Source organism: Helianthus annuus, chromosome 11, assembly GCF_002127325.2.
Source record: "Helianthus annuus cultivar XRQ/B chromosome 11, HanXRQr2.0-SUNRISE, whole genome shotgun sequence".
NCBI lineage: Eukaryota > Viridiplantae > Streptophyta > Magnoliopsida > Asterales > Asteraceae > Helianthus > Helianthus annuus.
In genome coordinates this window covers 51,685,267-51,709,902 of record NC_035443.2, presented here as the reverse complement: position 1 = coordinate 51,709,902, position 24,636 = coordinate 51,685,267, and positions in this window count along the sequence as shown.

Below are 24,636 nucleotides of genomic sequence, written 5' to 3'. Positions count from 1 at the left end.
TTCTATCACCTTTTCAGCTACAGTCACCTTTTCTTCTTCTTCTTTCTCCACTTCGGTAACCTTCTCAGCAACATTTTCAACATTTTGAACATCATCTTCAGATTCTTTCTGTTGTTCTCTAGCAGCTCTTTTCTCCTTTAGTTTCTCCATGCGATCTGCAAAATAAACATGAAAACTTTTAGGAGAAAGATGAGTTTCAGCAACATTTATATATTTTTCTTCTTCATCATCACTGCTTTTGTCAACCGGTGATTGATCAAACTCTACAAATTTTTCAGAATCAGCATCTGATACACCAGAATCAGATGGTGTTTGATCAAACACAACTTCCTTTTCTGAAGTAACATCATTCTGTATACTCTCATCTGAACTCTCTGAAACCTCCCCAGATCTTTCTGAAAGTTCATCAACACTTTCTGTATTTTCATCAGAACTATAAGAACTTTCATCAGAAGCAACCGATTTGACAGTTTCACCGATAGACTTCATCCAGGTGGCAAACATGTCTGGCTCCCTCATAATCTTGGCAATGAAAGCTTTAAACTCTCCCTTCTCATCCACAAACATATCCCAACTAAAACCTTCTGGTAGTTTCTCATCATCTTGATCGATTATGCGTGCTGCTTTGCCTTCAGATGATATGTAATCACTCCAGCTGAAATCTACCAAACATGCTCTCTTGGGATCTTCAATCTTTCTCCCGTGAGCTGTCTGTGGTTCTTGGGATTGACCGACTTGTTGATAGATAGCTTTGCGGTAGTAGTCATCTTTCCCGGATGGATTCTATGCATCGCTAGCTTCTCTTCCCTTGCCCTCCCGCTTGAAATGGCCTTTATCCCTGCATCGAAAACAAGTAACTTTAGATTTATCAAAACCTAAAGTAGATACATGAGCCTCTAGAAAGTCATTTCTCCTGGTGATGGTTTTGAATTTCTTAGCCCGTCGAAGAACACATGCAAGACACCATTTAATATCCATGAGTTCCATTTCCTCGGCGTCTATTTGATCGTAATCCTCTTTGGTGAGCATAGGATTTCCGATCCGACCAGCAACAAGACCTTCATAGGATAACAGTACAGAACCTAGAAGTGCCATATGGTCTTTAGGAGTGTCTTCAGAGAAGCTTTGACCTTCTGGAAGGTTGAGAGCTATGTTGCATCGAATCACGTATCCATTTCCGGTCTTTGTTCCCTGAGACTGAAAGTTTGTGTTTGTCTCTTTTGGATTCACACTCGGAAAGGATGAAAACCCGCTGCTACTCTTGTTCGAACCCTGATCAGCTTTATTCGATGAATCACCAGCACTGAAAGCAGTTTGAATTTTCGGGCTTCTCTCAGACTCAGTAGCTGGAACACTACCCCTGTAGTACATTTTCACATCCTGTTGACCACTCGGACTGTTCATCCTCGCGATCTTTTGCTGTTCAAGATCCCGACTTTCGATTTTCTCAATAAACTGTGAAATTGTCAGTCCGTCATACACACCAATATTCTTTAAAATCATCAAATACATTCCCCACTCCTTTTGAGGTAACGCGTCGGCTAATTTATCCACCCACTCTTCATGACCTTTCTCAACACCCAACATTGACAGTGATCGCACCAAGTGACAGTATCTTTCAATCAACTTTTTAGTATCCTCTCCTGGAAAACTGCTAAATAAATCGAATTCTTTCTTTAACAACGCTTTCTTGCTTTTGATCATGTTTTTGCTTCCCTCAAACTTAACTCTAAGAGCATCCCATATTGACTTAGCAGTTTTGTCGTGCTGTAATAAAATGAATATATCTTCTTTTATCGCCTGCTGCAACAAACTAATCATCATTTTCTCAGCTCTATACATTGCTCTTTCTTGATCAGTAAATTCGGATATCTCTTTAACAACTTGCAAATCTGTTCGAGGCAAAGTATACTTCTTCAATATGCACTCCCACGATTTGAGATGATTTGCCTGAACCCAGTTTTCAAATCGATCCTTCCACCCATAATACTCCTCAATGCTCATCAGTCTAGGGGGCTTTTGAGTCGTTCCCGTCTCGTTTTCTAAGTTCATTGCTTGAGCAATTGCGGCTGGAGTAGTCGATGATGCAAATGCGTTGTAGAACTCGGAATCCATGTTGACTTAGCACCTTTTTCAATGCAAGTGACAGAAAAGCGAACCAGAAAGATCCAAATAAGCGAACTGTTATTGTACACACAAGCGAAACAACACTGAACAGATAAGCGAACCAGATGTTCACAAAAGCGAACAGTACTTTGGAGCGAACCCCTTTTGAGTGAACCTTCTGAAAACTGACTGAAAAGCGGACCTAAACTGTACACTGGAGCGAACCACTTCACAACTGACTAATAAGCGAACCTGTTCTGGACTTTTGAGCGGACCAACAAAGAATTTGGATCGAACCAGACACAATATTGTTTAGACGAGCGAACCAACTGAGACCAGAAAAGCGGACCAGCAGAAATTCTGTTCAGATAAGCGGACCTGATACAACCAGATAAGCGGACCTCTCAGATGACCGAAAAAGCGAACCACAATTCGAACATGATTTGACCCATTTTTAAGCTGTATTTTGGCCTGAAACTTTCAAGGGTTTGTCTTTGTATGATAATACACAATCTGTGAGTTTTTGAACGAAATTTGATCGTGAAATCTCCTGGAAATGAGAAAAGAAGGTGTAGAAGTAAGAAGAAATGATGAAAAACAGCTACAATCTGCAGAAAACCTCCTCCCAAGCTCTGATACCACTTGTAGGATCGTTTGCTGACCCGAACGAGTCGTTCAGAGGTTATCTCTTGCGTTTCAGATGCGGAATAATAAGAAACACAAGTAGAAGTAGCTTAGTCTTCTCCCTAACTGCTTGTTTTATTGATTTGAAACGATTTACAGTTCAATCTTCACACCGGCAGAGCTTCGGCATGGAATTCAGAATCAACCCCTACAGATCCACTCATTCAAACCCTATATATAGACAATTGGGTCCGCTTATGTGTCACATGATCATAAGAGCGGACCACACTAGTCCACATAAGCGGACCAACATGTCAAATAAGCGAACCTAGAACCCTATATCCCTATGAGCGGACCTAGTACACAAAACACATACAGACTCCTGTTTTCTCGTATTTCGTGCCCTAAGCTATACAATACAATGTAAGACCTGATCCTAGACAACCTAGACGTAATCAACAGATGTAGTGCACTAACACTCAGGGATAACAAATCCTGGTTTCAAGATCAAACATTCTTTATCAGTGAAATGAGTGGTATACATCCTGTCACAGATCTGCGAGATACTCAGCAGATTGTTCTCCAGCTCAGCAATGTAGTTAACTCTCTCAAACGTCACAATCCCGTTGGATAACGTTCCTTCACCAATAATCCTTCCTCCTTGATTTCCCGCAAAACCAACATACCCTCCATTGATATTCTTCACATCATATAACAATGCAGTCTTCCCTGTCATATGTCGAGACGCTCCACAATCCATAATCCAATGTGAAACTAATCTCGGAAGATCCTGCACATATAACAATCATGATTTAAACACTTCAATAAAGATGCCGATTCATGCTTCGCGATCAAGGAAGCTTCGGCAAATCAAACTGCTTAGTCAAACATGGTGGCCACCCAAGCCTCATCAGCCTTGGGTGTAACCTTGACAGTTTTAACTCTCGCAATTTGAATTTTAAAGTTTTCAGCCTTCAAAGGTGGAAAATTTACATCGTAATCAATTTGAATTGAATCCTCAGAAGGTGAAATCTTTTTCTCTGTTTTCGGTTTCCAAACTTGTGGAGATAATGCAACCCGTTTGTAAAATTTTTCATTTTTAGTTACCGACTTCTTTACGGGTTCATTTTTCACTTTGGTATTGTCATTTTTCACACTCTTTTTCTCAACAACCATTGGTGTTTTACCCTTCACCTCAACTTTCTTCTGTTGAATCTTCACACTTTCAGTCTTAGGCTTCACATTGGTACACTTTCGTGCAATGTGACCAACTTGATTACATCTAAAGCATGTTCGAGTATCAGTTACCTGACTCGAGCCTTCAGACTAAGCCTGTGAAGCTCTCTTCTCAAAAAATTCTTCATTCGATTTTGAAAAAAATTATTTCTCTTCATCAGTAAGTGAACTCGAACTGTTTACAAACTTTTTCTTCTCAACAAACCTTTTGTTTTGAACATTTCCTCTCTGATAATTCTTACCACCCTGATAACCACCCGACCAATTGTTTCGTTTGTTATTATAAAAACGTGGTGGAACTACATGTTTCTTGTAGTAAGTTTTATCTTTCTGAAAATTCATTTTTCTTTTTGTTTGACTCAGACTGTTCACTTCCGACAATTCAACTTCAACCAACTTGAAAACATTTGTTAACTTTTTCACATTTGCATTCTCAATTGGAAACTCTGAATCTGAAAACAACTTATCAGAACCCAACATCTTGTACATGACAAGATTTGATTCTTCATTTAAGTTGTTCTTGGACTTTTTTTTCGGAATGTATTTGTCCAAGAAACATCCATCTTCCTCAGTAATGTCACTATCAGTTTTTAGCACATTTTCAACAACACTTTTTACAACATCATTTTGGACACTATCGTCATTGGAAGATGTAAACGTGACATCAATTGAATCCGGAAGATTCATTTCACTTTCTTCTCCAATTTCAACCAACCCTGATTGCTTTTTCGTGTAATTTTCCATAATCGGCGGTGGAACTCTATGAAAACCCACCCCAGTTCCATCAGCATAAACATCTTCGCCAGCTTTGTTTTTCCCAATGGGTTTGGGAACAATGTGTTGCAAAACAAAGCTTGCGGAGTTGTAACTGTTAAGCTTCAACTGGATTCGCTCGTTTTCTATTTCAGCCTCTTGACATTTAAGTTTCAGTTTAGCGATTTCATCCCGTTGTTGGTTGATTGATTCCTCTTTTACTCTAAGCACGGCTTTTAGTTGAATATTTTCTTTATAAGTTTTACCGTTTCGATCATCATTATCTTTCATTGTGGTTTTAAGCTTCTCAAATTTTTCAGTGATTTGACGGTTTTCAAGAACTAACTTTTCATTTTCTTTTCTAATTCTTTCATGATCAGTTTTATCATCTTCAATTTTGTTAATTAATTCTTTTATCCGTTCAGTTGAAGCTTTAACCATCTTGTCACGATCAAGAATTTGATCCTCAACTTTTCTGACTTTCTCTATCAAATCCTCAACCTTCTTCCCGTTGAGATACGTGATCGTATTACAAAATTTGCATTCTTTGATTCAATTTTTGCAATTAACATCCCCATTAACTTTCTTACCTGATTCAGTTGTTGACGTGTTTGAACTGACCTGGCTTTTAGACTCAGAGACGGATTTAGAATCTACCTCAATCGCCTTAGCTGCCAGCACCTTGTCAGCCATTTTTCCAAGATTTTCAACAGTCAACTCCTGAGTAGTATCAATGATTCCAGTATCAACTTTCTTTGACTTCTCTTTCTCTTCGTTCTCCTTCTTCTCTTTCTCTTCTTTCTCCTTCTCATCTCCAGTTCCCCACCATTTATTCTGCCAGTAATCATCTTCATCTTTTAACTCTTTGATTATGGCCTCTAGATCAAGAGTGTTGTGATCAATAGCAATGTTTCCATATGGGTCAAGATAACACTCCCTATCTGGATCCCATCTATTTGCTCTCTTTGCTTCCGAAAAGATACCAGATATTCTGATCATTCTGTTTGTAGCCAACAACCTTCTGTAATTATACTTCAGTTCTTCATTTCTGTTGTCTTTCCACGGAACAGGTTCATTCTTTGCCATGAATGCGTAACCAACCGCATCTTCCTCCCGTAGAACCTCTTCACTCCAATCATACCCTTCGTCATCGTAAATTACTGCAAGAGCTCTAGATTTCTCTTTGTTGTCTTCAACCTGCTTCAATCTAGGCGGCTCAGATTTATTCTGGTGATAAATTGCCTTCTTGTAGTAATCCTCTCTGCACGGGTTCTCTGATTCATCAGCATATGCGTTTCTGCATTCTCGCTTGAAGTGACCTTTTTGCTTACACTTGAAGCATGTCACCTTGGACTTATCAAACCCCAACTTGGTAGATGGTCCACCAATTGACTTCCTGCCGGTTATTTCCATGAAACGCTGAGCTCGACGAACAGCACTGGCCATGCACCACCTTATGTCAATTAGTTCCATTTCTTCAGGATCTATTTTATCATAGTCCTCTTTTGTTAGGTTGGTGTTGCCTATTTTCCCAGCTACAAGGCTTTCATACGATTCCAATACCGACGCTAGAAAAACCATCTGCTGCTTAGCCGACTCCTCGCTGAAATTCTGAGCATTCTTCATGTCTAGAGCGATGTTGCAGTGAAACAAGTTCTTTGCATCAGACTGGTTTGAATTTGATGACGATCCACTGTGATAACCACTGTGATATTCACTGCTTTGATTGCTTGGACTTTCTTTGCTTGTTGTAGACACACTCTCAGCAGAAAATGCAGTTTTGGGAGATGATGTTTTTGGCATCGTGCTCTTTGGATAATACAAATCCAAGTTCTGCTGGTACAAAGAGTGATTGACTTTGTGTGTCTTCTTCAATTCCAACTCGTGACTTTCAAGTCTCTCAATCAACAAATCCACAGTAAGATCTTTCGGTAAGATAGTGTTTTTCAGCACCATTGCATAATATCGCCAATCCATCTCGTCTGGTAATGAATCAAACAATTTGTTAACTAGCTCATCTTCAGGATACTTAATTCCGTGTCTAGCTAGTTCAAGCTTCAGGTGCCCAAACCTCTCGATCATTTTTGAAATTGACTCATTCTTTAAACACCCGAACAAATCAAATTCTTTCCTGAGAAGTTTCTTTTTGTTTTTCACGATTTCAGTACTTCCTAAACATTTCTTTTCTAATTTTGCCCAGAGGTCTTTAGCACTAGAGTAATCAATCAAAGAGATTATATCTTCACGCACAGATTGAAACAATAATGCCACACATTTCTGTTAAGCCACAAACGACTCTATCTCATCAGATGTTGACAAAGTTTGACCCTCTTTGCCTCCATTATCATGTCCGTTTTTGAGACTCTTCCAACTCAGAAACGCAAAAGCCATCAACCAATCTTCGAATTTCTTTGCCCATCGACTATACTCCTCGGTAGCCATCAACTTCAGTGGTTTGTTGTAAGTTCCGAAAGCACTTTCAACCTCCAAAGCATCCGATAACTTCTTCTTGGCATTTGGCGGGTTCTCATTGTTGTTGCTTGTAGATGTATCGTCTCCCGAATTTCCAGCAAAAGCATACATGTCGATAAACGGGTTCAAGAAAATATCATCCATCTTGTATATGCCTGAAAAGAAATCAACAAACACTTAGAAATATTTTTGGTTTTGAAAAATGACAGATTCAAACGGAATCTGTTCAAGCGGAATGGTTCAAACGGTAGTCTTTCAAACGAAATGGTTTTCAAACGAAACCGTTTGAGATAACCCTAGTTTCAAACGAAACCCATTCAAACGATACACTTTCAAACGATATCCTTTTTCAAACGAAAACCACTTTCAAACGGAAATCAGTTTTCAAACGGAATGTCAGTTTCAAACTATTGTTCAAACGAAAGTGTCAATTTCAAACGAAATGGGTCAGTTTTCAAACGGACCACCTATGTTTCGTTCAAACGGAACCTGTTTTTAGTCCATTTTTACCACTTTTACGTCGAATTTTGATTCAAAACTTTCAAGGATTCGTTATCAATGTGTTTCACTTGATATGTGAGAGTTTTAGACCATTTTAACCGTAAACACTAGTTCAAATCAGAAAAGAAAGGTAGATGTGAGATAATCCGGTGATTTCAAGCTGAATTTGGTATGAACTCCTCGTCTTGAGCTCTGATACCACTTGTTGGACCGATCCGGTGACCCTAAATGTCAGTTAAGGTAGTTCAACATCGTTTACAGCGGCGGAATCAAAGTAAACAACGTCCAAACAGCTTGTATCCTTTAATCTTTCTTTCTATTACTGATTGCGGGCTTTTACAATGTTTTCTAACAAAAATTTGGCAGCACCTTCCCTCACAAACACACACATGCATCCATGACCGTTTGAAATGAACACCTATATATAGACACAGGCCCTTCCGTTTGAACGTGACATGTCTTGTTCAAACAGACACTCCTCAAACGACCAGACATGTTCAAACGATCAGCACTAGTTCAAACGGTCAGGGTGTCTTTCAACCTATACAAACCCTAATCTAATCACTATTGTGCACTCGTTTAACCTATCTAGACATAAGACTCGATAAGACATGGTCAGCAGACATTCAGTGGACCAACATATATAAAATTACATTTATTCAACCCGTGTAATACACGAGGTTCTAAACTAGTTAATATCAAAACATTATGTTTTTGATAAAAAGGAAAACAAATAACGAATAATTAAATTAATAGTGAATTTCAAATTTTGTTCATTATCTTTATAGTGAATTTCAGGTGGTGTCATTTATCTTTCAAATTGACAAGTCTTGTACTTAATATTTTAAAATCTTGTACGTTATGTTCTTTAGACCTAACCCAGTTATATTTTTCTGTAAATCTAGTCATGTGACTTGCACCTAAGAGTATTATTGTCATTTCACTTTTCAAGGACTAGTTGTGTAAATAAATTAAATACCTAACCATTAAAAAATAAAAAATAAAAAATTAGATATATCTTTCACCCCCCCCCTCTCATTTACCACCAACATCCACCATCTACCATCACCACCACCATCTACCTAACATCACCTGCTGCCTTCACCACCACCATCCACTGCACACCACCTATATATCATTACACCAAAACCCAAAACCCAAAAAACCAAAATCCTCTGTGGTAGATGAAGGGGCTTACCAGTCCATAACCAACATTCACCTCCATCTACATAACCATTGCTAACCACCACTCACATACCACTCATCTGACCTACAACCTTCCCCGTTACCATCTCCGCCAAATACCACTATCATACAACGCCACCCACAGCGCATCAAACCCAAAACCACCGTCACCCCCGATCTGAAACCCACCACAACCCCTCTCCACCTTCAAACCTTGAATAGATCTCCAACCCACTTGAATAAACCCCTACAGAAACCATGACACCAGATAATGTACACACGGTAAATGTGACTGATCAGTTGACATAAATTCTAAATAGTTACTCTGTCCGAGGATACACACACATTTTCAAATCAACCCCAAAATCGGAAAGCCTAAATACCATTCTTACTTATTCTAGAAAAAACAAACAGAAACTTGGTATAGTGAAGATGTGTGTCAGAAGCTTGGAAGCCCTGAATTTCATGATTCGTTGTGTCAGCAGCTTCTTCGACTAGGCAAGGGCTAGGAAGGGGGCTGTTAGTAGTGAAGATGTTACGAGAACAGTTCCTCACAACCCTTGATGAACCATTTTTTATTCCACCCACTCTTTGACGTCCTTTACCAACACCCTTTGTCTCTGAGCCCCTTCGTCTACCACAGAGGATTTTGGTTTTTTGGGTTTTGGTGTGATGAGAGATAGGTGGTGTACGGTGGGTGGTGGTGGTGATGGCAACAGGTGATGTGAGGTGGATGGTGGTGGTGATGGTAGATGGTGGATGTTGGTCGTAAATGAGAGAGAGAGCGAGAGAGAGGTGAGAGATATATCTAATTTTTTATTTTTAATTTTTTAATGGTTAAGTATTTAATTTATTTACACAACTAGACTTTGAAAAGTGAAATGACAATAATACCCTCATGTGCAAGTCACATGACCAGATTTAACAGAAAAATCTAACTGGGTTAGGGCTAAAGGACATAACTTGCAAGATTTTAAAACATTAAGTACAAGACTCGTCAATTTGAAAGATAAATGACATCGCCTGAAATTCACTATAAAGATAAAGGACAAAACTTGAATTCACTATTAAATTAAAAAAAAAACTATTGTATAGTTGATTTTAATTAAATAAAAGTAAATGGGCCATGCTATTCACACACCCAAAACTTATTTCCACACCCCACTCCCAAAGCGCCCCGCTTTGGCCAAAGCGGGGCGTTTTGGCCTGCTTTCCAGACAACCGGTGATGTGATGGTGTACGATGTCAGTTGAAGCGCCCCACTTTGGCCAAAGCGGGGCGTTTAGGGTTCTTTCTGCAGACAAAGGGTGATGAGACTTGATGGGATGTTATATTCTGTACGGTGTCACACAAAAGTGGAATGTTTGAACCCTAAACGCCCCGCTTTGGCCAAAGCGGGGCGCTTCGACCCTGATTTTTTGAAGTTGGCGTCTTCTGTCGAATGCAAACCCGAGAAACGGAATGGATTTCAAGCAGTTGATCGATGACATGATAGATAAAGATCTTGACACGATTATATCCATTTTCAAGTATTAGACTAGGTAGTCCAAGATGAAATATATTAAAACCATTCAAGACCATCAGCCTATAATGTGTTATGGTGAGATTTTTCAAGTTTGCACAGTAGGAGAAAAGACCAGCACCCCTGTCAGTATTGTCATAATGCAATGAGACATAACTGAGATTTAAGCTTCGTGTTCCAATCAACGTTTATCGACATTGTTATAGGTGTTGAAGAAACCCTAAAACGGAACATAGTCCCAGACTGTTTAAAGAAGTGCTTTTATCATGTGTCATGTGGTAACAACTACCAAGGGGATATTCAGATCTCTATTCAGTCATCTTTCCGAGCTTTTACACATGAATATGTGGTTCCCAATTTGCGGAACATAGTCCCAGATTGTCTAAAGAAGCGCTTTTATCATGTGTCATGTGGTAACAACTACAAAGGGGACATTCAGATCTCTATTCGGTCATCTTTCCGAGCTTTTACATGGAAGAGATCGAAGATTTGGGTACAACTTCAAGCCATGAAGATCACTCTGCAGTAATTGATCATGATGACTGTAATAAAACGGAACACAATCCCAAATTGTCTGTAGAAGCGCTTTTATCATGTGTCATATGTTGGATGGAATATATGGATGGAAAGCCCGCATAGATGGTAGCATTCCTTGCAAGTCCTTTAAATTCGCATAAACATATATTCATTTCATAACCTCCTCCTATAAATCAACCACAACTCACCACCCATAAAACATTATCCCTACCCCCTTCACGAACCACAATGGACTCAGACTCATACTACCCATCCTCCCCTGAGGAAAAGTTTTCCCGATGACTCAACCGGTCGTCATAATTAACTACTGCAGAGTGATCTTCGTGACTTGAAGTTGTATCCAAATATTGGATATCTTCCAAGATCAAATTTCTTCGTTTCCCATGATTATGAAACCTCGTTTCGTGAGGTGGACTTCTTCCATGTTTCCCAGCGGCATCAAAATACAGAGCTTCATCCTTATTTTTGTAAATCGCACAAACAAGCATGCCTTGAACGAGTCTAGAACACTCGTAATCCTCAACCGGTTTTAAAATCGGACGAAATCTATGAAGAAACTATTCGATTTCACGGTGAATGGAGAAATTAGCGACGGAGAAAACTTCGTCGTTAATTTGAAGGCTCACAAATTTCAATATCATTTTGTCATCGACCAACTACTCGAAATCCCTTTCATTTTATTACAGTCGTCATGATCAACTACTGCAAAGTGATCTTCGTGACTTGAAGTTGTATCCATATCTTTGATATCTTCCAAGATCAAATTTCTTCATTTCTCATGATAATGAAACCTCGTTTCGTGAGGTGCCTATGGGAAATACAAACTTCAACACACGATAAGTTTAAACTTTATATTGTGTGATTTGACCAGGAAAGGATTGGAGGTGATTTCTACTTTTAATAAGCTGTCACAATTGTCAAATTATGCATTCATATTGTTGAGACAACAACAGATAATGAACGGATTGTTGGACTTCTTGTTCCAAATGCAGCTGTAGGATCCGTACTTAAAGGTCTCTCTAAAATATGCAACCGAGACCGCCTTGCTAATTTTAATGAAGCAATGAAGATTGAATGTGCAAACCACAACCGTTTTTTGACTACGGAAACAGTGGCTACGGGAAATACAAACCGCAACCGTTTTTTACTAGCAGAAGAACCCGACATGTCTTCTATGATGATTTGAAACATTCCGAATAACTAGTAGAAGAACCCGACACGTCTTCTATGATGATTCGAAACATTCCGAATAACTAGCAGAAGAACTCGACACATCTTCTGCTAGTTATTCGGAATGACAATCAGATGACACATGATAAAAGCGCTTCTTTAGACAATCATATAACGTGATAAATGAGAACCCAAGAAACGGAATGGATTTCGAGCAGTTGGTCGATGACATGATAGATAAAGATCTTGACATGATCATATCCATTTTCAAGTATTAGACTAGATAGTCTAAGATGAAATATATCAAAACCATTCAAGCCCACCAGTCTACAATGTGTTATGGTGTGATTTTTCAAGTTTGCACAGTGGGAGAAAAGACCAGCACCGCTGTTAGTATTGTCATAATGCAATGAGACATAACTGAGATTTAAGCAGCGTGTTCCAATCAACATTTATCGACATTGTTATAGGTGATGAAGAAACCCTAAAATGGAACATAATCCCAGATTGTCTAAAGAAGCGCTTTTATCATGTGTCATATGGTAACAACTACCAAGGGGATATTCAGATCTCTATTCGGTCATCTTTCCGATCTTTTACACATGAATATGTGGTTCCCAATTTTTAAAAAATTATGTCAGTGGGAAATGTTTTAAAAATCAGAGTGATCTTCGTGACTTGAAGTTGTATCCAAATCTTCGGTATCTTGCAAGATCAAATTTCTTAGTCGGCCATGATTATGAAACTTCGTTTCGTGAGGTGGTCTTCTTTCATGTTCCCACCGGCATCAAAATACAGAGCTTCATTCTTATTTCTGTAAATCGCACAAACAAGCATGCCTTGAACGAGTCTAGAACACTCGCAATCCATAACCGGCTTTGAAACCGGGCGGAATCTATGAAGAAACTGTTCGATTTCACGGTGAATGGAGAAATTAGCGACGGAGAAAACTTCGTCGTTAATTTGAAGGCTCACAAATTTCAATATCATTTTGTCATTGGCCAAATGCTCGAAATCCCTTTCATTTTATTACAGTCGTCATGATCAACTAGTGCAGAGTGATCTTCGTGACTTGAAGTTGTATCTAAATCTTCGATATCTTCACTAGCCTTCCTTTAACATGATCCCTGCAGGTGCTAAACCTTTTCAAGCTTGTTTTCAACGGGGATATAATGCAATGATTACTCTCAATTGAATAGACAGACACTTGCTTCATATGACTCACTTGAATCGTCTCGGATGTAATAACAGTACGGTTAGTGGATGCAAATTGCTAGGGTATGAGCACGAGGACGACGAGAAAGATTTGAATGTTGTTTTTTGTCTCAATCATGCCTTTACGCACACTGAGCACTTTTCTATGCATTATATGCACATTTATGTATCAGCCTGCGATTTCTTCTGGAGGTTTCAGCTATGGTAGTGTTTTGGTTGTTTATGAGTTGATTTGATTGTGAAATGTAACACCTCGTAAAATCACGTCCAATGATGTGTTGACACGTGTACTAAACCCTAATAAAGTCAAACGTTGACTATAAGGGACTAATTTTGCGAAAAGTCAAAAACTTTGAATGTGAAAGGACTAAAAGTGTTAACATGCTTAAACTAAGCCTCTGAATAACAATACACGGTATTCATATTCACAAATGAGCCACTTGTTGGTCGAGAGGAACCGTTTGCATATTTATTTGAAAGTTTGCACGTCGAAGGGTTAAAAGCGTCAACATGTTAATTCTTACCTCTAAGTGACCTTTTAACAAACCGAGAGCTTCATGATAATTGATTACACTCTCGGGAATGCCTAATATTGGTCATTAAAGGCTTTTACGCCAATAAGTGAAATTACACGCACGTTTACATGTTAAAGGGGTTAAAAGCGTCAACATGTTCAATTATACCTCTGAGTGACCTTTTAACAAACTTGAAGCATCGTGATGTTTGATAATACTCTCGAGAATGCCTAATATGGATAACATAGGGCTTTGACGCAATAAAATGATAGTGCGTACAAATTTGCGCGTTAGAGGTACCAAAAGCGTCAACTTTTAAAACTACACCTTTGGGTGACCATTTTAGTGAACGGGAGCGTCGTAATATTTAAGCATATGCTCGGGAATACTCAATATGGGCCACGGTTAAACGATATTACGCGCTACTTCGTGCGATAAAGGGACTAAAAGCGACGACTAGCGAAACTTCGCCTTCGAGATGCCTTTTGAACAAACCAGGAACTCCGTACGGCTCAGTCGAACTTTCGGGTGTGCCGAAGATTGGCCGCTAACGCATTTACACCTTATAATGAAAATATACTTGAAAGTGGAAAGTATGTGCCAAAAATGACAAGATTGAAAGTTAAATACTGCATGAAAAGGTTGAGGGGCTGTTCTGTCAGAAAATGAAACATGTTAGCTGGACTTATGAGGATCGCGGGCCATGAAATCTTTTGGGCCAGCTGTACGCGGGCCGCCGGAAACAACAGCAGCAACATCAGTGTTATTGTTGCTAGTTTACGTGTTTCCTTATATTACAATCAAGATTAAATCACTTCAAAAAGAATAGGGACCATTTATGTCAGTCTGCTAAACATTTTGGAGCTGGGCTAGACCTGCTCACGGGTCGTGAAGCCTGACTGGGCTCACTTACGTGGGCCGCGACCCAACAGCAGCAACAAACAGATTTGTATTTTGATGGTTTTTTTTTATTTTTTTTGTTTACCACTCTTAACTAAACCATTAAACAAAACCATGGACATGTTATACTGATTTTGAAAGTTGGTATTACACATGTTAAGATCTCCTGAACCCTTAGAACACTTGTCAATCATCCATAACTTTTCAAAAACTATAAATAGGTGGGTCTTTCATCCATTTCATTTGCACCAATTCTTCAATCTTGCTATCTCTCACAATCATAGAGGATCCTGAACATTTTGGAACCTCTTTTGAGTTCTATTCAGTCCATAGGACCATATGTAAGTGTCCTTTTGTGGCTAGTTTATTTTATTTGGCTTTAAAAGCCGAAAAGTTGAGCATTTGCGATAAACACTTTGACTTTTAGCTAGACCGTAAACGGTCAAGCCATTGTTCGCAACGAACATGGCTACGTGATCGTAATTAGGTAGGTGTTAAACCCTCAAAAGGGCACCTCCTAAGAATCACGTTTGCTTGGTCAATTGACAAGTCAATGTAATATTGTTTTAAAAAGTCAACGGGTTAGTTTTTGAAATAATTGCGATATGAGTTTAGAAATGTTCTAAAATATGTTTTATCACTTAAAAAACTTGGTAATAATTATTAGAACATGTGTAAACATGTTTTGCTCGTCAATTCCATTTTAGGGTCGGTTCGCAACCGAAAGTCGTGAAGTTTGACTTCTGCGTTGACTTTCGATTATGAACCGAATTAGATTAGTTTGCTACTGATTTTAGGTTCCGTTATGATCGTAATTTAATGTAGCATAACCCTATAAGGTTATATTACACAATCATACTAGAAATCTGAGTTATTTGCTTGTTTCAGTTATTATGCTTAATTTTGACTATTATGACCTTATGTTATAAAAACGATATTTTTGAAAATGTGAGAGGACAAAAAGCTTTATTACTGATATATAAGTATGTCAAATAAATTTGACATCAGTTTCTGGTCTCAAACTAAAGTTATGCAAGATATCGTAAAACGAAACTTTTTGTTAGTTAAATTACATTTTTAGCATAAATCATGTTAAACCCAAATTTTGGCACCAAACCCATTACCTACTGTTTTGATATTATTTTTAGGGATTTTTGGAATTTTTGGTCAGATTATAAACTGACCATATCATTGAGTTCTCGTATAATTCGATAAATGACGATAATACCTTTTTCATTCATAAAATGAGATTTACACATGATTAACATGCCAAACCTTTTCCTACTGATGTTATATGATAAATAAAATATTTTGAACCTTAAAGGCTGATCAAAGTCTCAGATTTCCATAAACACCTCGAATATCGTCAAATATCGACTTTTACGCAAATTAGGCGCATAGTATGGTTTAAAACCATATTTAACACCTAAGACTTGATACCTTCTGATTTTATAAATGAATTTTAATATTTTAATAGTAAGTATAAGTCTTGAACTCAGACTTCCAATTTTTGTCTTTAAAACATATGTGAAATGACCAAAATGCCCCTACGTTGCATAGTTTGGCCTTAAATGGTAACCCTCACATATGTATGATATCTTACTGATGTAACTTGATAAAATAAATAATTTTACTGAATGTTTTAGACCAGAACTTCAGTTTACTGTTAAATCTCTAATATAAATTTAAAATGACCAAAATACCCTTACGGGGCTTAAATTTGTTTTAAATTCTTTTTGGGCGAAAGTGTTGATATCCTACTAATATCACAACATATTTTAAGCATAATAACTTTTGGAACATGTACTTGACTCATCCGGTTACCCGTTATGCATATACGCTTTCAGTACAGTTTATGTAACTAGTTTGCATAAATTAACCGAAACGGGTCAAACCTTATCTTTTTACTTCAAAATCCAGAATGTATTTAGTTTACCCATATTATACAAGTCTTCATACTTGTTGGGTCTAAATCACATTCCATTCCGGTCATCGCTTAATCTAGCGTATCGTACCGTTTTCATATTTAAAAACTAGTCGGTCTAAGTCTATGACTTAATTAAGACCCGTTAGCATTCTAATTGGTTATTTATACCATCATGTTGGACCGTTCCGATGACCTTAAACGTCAGTAGAAGTAGTTCATCTCAGTTTACAAAGGCGGAAACAGAGTAAACCAAGTCAAAAACAGCTTAATCCTTTCAATTCTTCTTTCTATTACTGATTGTGAGCTTTTACAAAGATTTTGACAGAAATCCGGCAGCACCTTCGCTCACGCACACAAACATCTACCTCTGTCCGTTTGAAATGAACTGTCTATTTATAGACCCAAGCTGTCCGTTTGAACTAGACACAGCATGTTCAAACGAACACGCTTCAAACGACCAACACTAGTTCAAACGGTCAGGGTGTATTCAAACAGCCAGGGTATGTTCAAACGGCCAGACATCCTAAAACCTATACAAACCCTAATTTAATCATGTTTGAACACGTTTTTAACCTATCTAGACACAAGACTTAATAAGACGTAGTCAGCAGACACTTCATGCACCAACAGACTCCCCCTTGGATGTTGACGTAGTCTTTAGCGCCTGAGTCTTTAGTCTTGGTCTCTTCTCCAACTTTGTCTTTTCATTGTAACAACTCAATCTTCACAGGTTTTAAATCACAATCTGACTCCATCTTCAGGCTCCCATTTTGCTGTTGATCCAGACTCCCCCTTTCACAGACTCCCCCTCTCAGTATGCTGGGATCTGAGGTCTTGTTCTGGTTCAAGCTTTGACAATTAGTTTCCGTGGGAATGATGAAGTCTCCAAACCTGTTACTCAACCAATAACATTAGACTTTATCTTTTCAAACAATAAACACACATTCAATCAGCTCTAGAAATCCACTCAAGTATTCAAGTTCAAGTTAATGACCCTGATTACTTGATTTATCTACCAAGTTCAATTTAATGACCCTGGTTGATCTTTTGACGAATCCAACTGATTTTAGTAAAATCATTTTCAACTTTTTCTAAAAATAACAAGTATCAAGTTAATGAACTTGTTTTTGTCTTTGAAACAATTCAACTTCCAACAATGTAAGCTCTCCTCATTCTTCAGTTCAGAATCTCCTGCATCTGCTTCATCTTTCTAGAATCCGACAATCAACTTTCCACTCTGGTTTGTCTAAAATAAAGCAGACATAAAATCTTTTTGGATTTTTAATGTGATCTAAACTAAGAATTGAAATAACAGAAAACTTAAATTGCAGAAAGTAAACTATTTACAAGTTTATTTTTGGCGAGCATGTCAGGGAATCATATCAGCTTTTCAGACAAATTACTAGTACCGTTAAGCTACATTACATACTCAGACTTAAACAATTCACCTCGATTGTCGATATACTGATCCATCTTAAATTCTCACACAAACTTCAATCTATTCAGGATACAGTTTATGTGTCTTAAGAACTTAGTTCAATTCATGTGTCCCACCTCTTGAATATACTCCCGTATCCAGAATCCCAATATTCAGTCTTACAGGCAAGAATACTACAATGATATCTGTTCATAAATTAGGGGTTAAATGCGAGAACTGAGGGATCTCAGGTCAGAACTACCGTTCAGCAGAGAGATATCAGTTTCGACTTTGCAGTATGTCCCCTTTAGAGGATCTTTTCAGCTACAACAGATGATTATCAATTTTATTGTCTAATCAGCTGAGGGCTTTATGCTATATTTCAAGCATTTTGGATAAAGTATTAGCCAAGGACTAGGTCAGAACTACCGTTCAGCAGAAGTCCCGGAATAATACCCCAGACATCAAATAGTATAGACACCTAGTATATCAGAATACGAGACCTTTCAAACGAGATTTCAGGGGTTAAAGGTATATATCCAAGTAGTGTTCCCCACGAATTTCACCAGTTTGAAATTTTAGGTTTATATCCTGAATAAATTTACTAAATGTACGAAAACCTATCGACACATCGTTAGTGAGACTGTTTAACTCATTTAGTCTTTCCAAATCTTTAGCATACTGTAATTGTCTAGTTGATGTACTATCATTTTCCCTATATACACAAGCTCTTTTTCAATTTTATCATGTTTTTGTATTTTTGCATTTTTTACTGTTTTTGTATTTTTCTGAAAATAAACTATGTACAACTATCTATCTCCCCCTAAATACCAAAACACGTAAAAAATCAACAAACCATCGCAGATTGTCTCTCGTCTTCATCCGCAACAGTACTCTGATCAACGCTCACAATTCCATCCGACACTGAAAGCAATTCATAACATTAAGTTTTAACAAATATTGAAACCGGTTTTTATCAAAAGCTTTGGTATGCAAATCAGCTTTTTGTTCGTCAGTGTGGATTTTCTCAATTCGTATCAACTTTTTCTCGAAACAATCACGAATAAAGGGATGACGAATTTCTATATGTTTAGTTTTAGCGTGATGTACTGGATTTTAGTAATGTTAATTGCGGCCTCATTATCAACAAACAGAGGTGTGTTAAGAAACTGCAAATCGTAGTCGCGCATCTGTTGATGTATCCACAGGATTTGAGAGCAGCAACTGCTAGCAGAAACATACTCCGCTTCACATGTAGATAGCGCCACAGATGTTTGTTTCTTACACTGCCAGGTAACCAATCTCGGACCAAAGAACTGGCATCCTGCAGTTGTTGATTTCGCGTTGACTTTGCAGCATCCGAAATCCGAATCGGAATACCCTTCGAGCGTAAAATCGCCTTTCCTAGGATACCATAACCCCAATGACGGAGTACCTTTCAGGTAACGTAATATCCTCTTGACAATAATCATGTGCGATGCCCTCGGGTTAGACTGAAATCTTGCTGCGAGGCACGTTGGGTACATAATATCAGGACGTGAAGCAGTCAGATACATCAAAGAACCTATCATGGAACGGTAAAACGTTTCATCAGCCCTATCTCCGGTGAGATCTGGGTGAATCCCATGATTAGTCGCAAGTGGGGTAGCAGCTGGAGTAGAACTGACATTCCAAATTTCTCTAGAATATCATGCACGTACTTCGTTTGATGAATGAAAATTCCCTCAGGAAGTTGTTCAACTTGTAGACCCAGAAAGAATTTCATCTCCCCCATTGATGACATTTCGAATTTCTGCTTCATCACCTGTTCGAAATCTTTACACAATTTCTCATTCGTTGACCCAAAAATTATATCGTCCACATAAATTTGTACTATCAGAAGATGACCATCAACGACTTTAGTGAAGAGAGTGGCATCCACTTTTCCACGTATGAACTGGTTAGCGAGTAGGTGTTGAGACAAAGTCTCGTACCAGGCTCTCGGCGCCTGATGTAGACCATACAACGCTTTGTCCAGCAGATAAACTTTGTTCTTGTGGATTTGGTCAGTAAAGCCCGGTGGCTGACCAACATAAACCTCCTCTTTGACCTTCCCATAAAGAAACACTGATTTTACATCCAACTGATATACTTTGAAATTCTTCCAAGACGCAAATGCTAGGAAAATTCTGATAGCCTCTAGTCGAGCTACAAGAGCATAGACTTCGGTAAAATCAATCCCCTCCTGTTGACTAAAGCCCTGAACAACAAGTCGAGCTTTGTTCCTTACAACCACTCCTCTGTCGTCCCTCTTACCTTTGAAAATCCATTTTGTATTGATTTTCCTTTGACCATCCGGCAAATCCACTAACTTCCACACCCCCAACTTTTCAAACTGACTTAACTCTTCTTGCATTGCTATGACCCAAGAGTCTTCAGTAAGCGCCTCTTTGTAGGTTCTCGGTTCGACCTGCGAGATAAAACAACTTAATGAAAATTCAGTTTGTAAAGGTGCTACTGTAGAAGAAAAACATGTTAAGCCCTGGTCAATTTGACGTCTCGTGCGAACGCCCGATTGCAATTCTCCTATGATTAACTCCTCTGGATGATAAGAAAGAGTTCGCGGCATCACTTCGCTTGGAACATCTACATTTCCCTCCAGATTAGTAACATTCTGCTCTGCATCTTGTTCACCAACTTGGTTTGTTTGACTTGACAACTGGATCTGCTCCCCCTCAAGACCTGAATCACCATGGTCAAATACTGGCATGTTATCAGCTTCTTGATCATCATTCACCTCCGACTGATTACCAGGAGCAACTTCATCATCATGTTCACCAGCATTACTAGGACCTGCTTCATCGTCATTTGAAGTTTCCCGAGGTTTTCTAGAATACTCCGCTGGGAACCTGAGCTGCGACTCATACTCTCGCAAAATATCCAGCTCATCAAAGAAATCTTCTTCTTTCTCAGATTCTTCCCTCATGTCAAACGAATCCCAAAGTTTGTCATAATGATATCGCCATGAATCACCAGGATTCTGTGGCGGCATAGTGTACCCCTGACATTCAACATTCGCTGCATCAATAATCCGCTTCTCGCTTGGAACAAAGACACGCCGTGTAGGACTTGAATATCCAACAAAGATTCCCTCAATGCTCTTTGAACCAAACTTGCCATTAGGCTCTATCACCGTACAGGGCGACCCAAACGGTTCTAGATACTTCAAATTCGGCTTGCGTTTATTGAGTAGCTCAAAACACGTCTTGTTGAACTTCTTCACAGTAAAAACTCTGTTGAGAGTATAGCATGCAGCAGAAACCGCTTCAGCCCAGAAATTAATTGGTAACTTAGAATCTGCAAGCATCGTTCTGGCTGTCTCAAGTAGCGTCCGGTTTTTGCGTTCTGCAACTCCATTCTGCTGCGGAGTGTACGGAGCACTAAACTCATGCAGTATACCTCGTTCGTCACAAAATTCTTCCATCTTACTGTTTTTGAAATCAGTACCATTATCACTTCGAATTCTACAAATCGGCCTCTGGTACAAATTCTCAATTTTCTTAAACAATGCTATCAAGCTGTCAAACGTTTCATCTTTTGATTTCAAAAACATAACCCAAGAAAATCTGGAGTAATCATCAGTCACGACCAAACAGTAGGAATCTCCTGTTATACTCTTAACATTCACTGGACCAAACAAATCCATGTGAAGTCTTTCCAAAGGTCTTGAAACTGAATTGACTTGCTTTGTAGGGTGTGACTTTTTCTTCTGTTTGCCTTTGACACAACTTATGCACTACCCTTCCAGATGAAAACCTTTGACATGCACACCTGTGACCAAATCGTTATGCACCAAGTGATTCATTTTCCTTAAGTGAATATGCCCCATCTTTCGGTGCCATAACCTTGATTCTTTCTTCGTTGCTCTGGACACAAAACAATGAGCCTGACCTGTGGTTGTAGTAGCAACGCTCATGTCCAACACGTACAGATCGTTGACTCTTGGTGCCCTCATGATGATCCACTCTTCAGGTATCACAAATCCCAGTTTCAAGATCAAACATTCTTTGTCGGTGAAATGAGTAGTATACATCCTGTCACAGATCTGGGAGATACTTAGCAGGTTGTTCTCCAGCTTAGCGATGTAGTTAACTCTCTCAAACGTTATAACGCCATTTGACAACGTTCCTTCACCTATGATCCTTCCCCCTTGATTACCCGCAAAACCCACGTAACCACCATTAATGTTATTCACATCATACAGCAACGCGGTCTTCCCTGTCATATGTCTTGATGCTCCACTATCCATGATCCACCTGGATACAAGTTTTGGAAGATCCTGCACATAACAAATCATCATTTAAACAACTTCAAGAAAGATGCCGATTCATGCTTCGCTAACCAGGAAGCTCCGGCAATTCAAATTGTTTAATCAAACATGGTGTCCACCCAGGCTTCATCAGCCTTAGGTGTAACCTTGACTCTCACAATTTGAATTTTGAAGTTTTCAGCCTTGAGAGGTGGAAAATTTGCATCATAATCAACCGTAATTGATTCTTCAGCCTTTTTCACCTCAGAAGTTGAAACTTTCTTCTCAACTTTTGATTCAAGTTTAGGTTTCCACGCCTGTTGAGTTACTGCAACCCTTTTGTAAAATTTACCATTTTTAGTTACCGACTTCTTTACGGGTTCAGTTTTCACTTTTAAAGTGTCAATTTTAACATTTTTCTTCTCAACAACCTTCTTCTCAACAAACATCGGTGCTTTACCCTTCACATCAACCTTCTTCTGTTAAACTTTCACAGCTTCAGTCTTAGGCATCACATAAGTACACTTTCGTGCAATGTGACCAACCTTATCACATCTAAAACAAGTACGAGTATCAGCTACCCGACTCGTGCCTTCAGACTGAGCCTGTGAAGCTCTCTTCTGAAAAAATTCTTTGTTTGATTTTGAAAAAATTTCTTTCTCTTCATCAGCTAGTGAACTCGAACTGTTCACAAACTTTTTCTTCTCAACAAACCTTTTGTTTGGAACATTTCTTTTCTGATATGGTTTACCCCCTGATAACCACCCAACCAGTTGTTTCTGTTGTTATTGTAAAAACGTGGGGTGGATTAACAGATTTCTTGTTGTAAACCCTATCTTTCTTTCGACTCAGATTATTTACTGCTGACAACTCGACTTCAACAAGTTTGAAAACATTTGTCAATTTGTTCAAGTTTACATTCTCTATCGGAAACTCAGAATCCGAAAACAACTTATCCGAACCCATCGTCTTGTACATGACAAGGTTTGATTCTTCATCTAAGTTGTTCTTGGACTTTTGTTTCAGAATGTATTTATCCAAGAAACACCCATCCTCCTCTGAAGTGTCACAATCCGGTTTAAGCACTTTGTCAACCACACTTTTCACCACATCATTTTGGACACCCTCATCATTGGAAGACGTGAACGTGACATTAATGTTCTTAGGAAGTTTAACATCACTTTCTTCCTCAATTTCCACCAAACTAGACTGCTTTTTTGTGTAGTTGTCTAAAATTGGCGGTGGAACTTTGTGAAACCCTACACCCGTTCCATCAGAAAACACATCCTCACCAGCTTTGTTTTTTCCTATGGGTTTAGGAACAATATGCTGCAAAACAAAGCTTGCTGAGCTATAGCTGTTTAACTTCAACTGAATTCGTTCGTTTTCAATTTCAGCTTCTTGAACTTTGAGTTTCAGTTTAGCAATTTCATCTAGTTGTTCGTTAATTGATTCTTCTTTTATTCTTACCACAGCTCTTAGATGTTCATTTTCTTTATATGTTTTGCCATTTCGATCATCACTATCTTTCACAATACTTTTAAGTTTTTCAAACTTTTCTGAAATCTGACGGTTTTCAAGAATTAACTTTTCATTTTCACATTTTATTTTCTCACGTTCAGTTTTATCATGTTCAATTTGAGCCGTTAATTCTTTAATCCGTTCGGTTGAAGCTTTTACGGTTTTGTCACGACCAAGAATCTGATCCTCAACACTTTTAACCTTCGTTGTCAGATTCTTGATTTTCTCATTGTTAAGATACGTGACAGTGCTACAAAAATTGCATTGTTTGGTGCAATTTTTGCAGTCAGCATTTCCATCAATCTTGTTACCTGACGCATTTGTTGACACACTTTGACTGACCAGACAAACTCATAAAAATATTATCTGTATATATTAGTTTACTGCATTTTATTCAAAAACAAAAATTCAAAAAGATTTTCGGCAGCTGATGTTGAAGAGCTGATATTCAAAATTCGAGTGCTAAACATGATGAACAGGTTTGGGAAATTTTGTTGAAAATTCTTTGAATGACATATATAAATGGTTTGAAAGATTGTGGATTTAGTTAATCAAGGTCATTCATTTGAACTTGATGTAACTAATGCGTTTGTTGAAAATGTTGTCTACCAGTAGGGTTACTAAATTCAATTGTTATAAATTTGTGAAACTTATGGTGAGGTAGAGGATATGCAGGTTAACCAGGTCTCAAGTCCTGAGCAGATGCAGAACAAAGCCAGGAATTGATCCTGAACTTGTGAAACGATG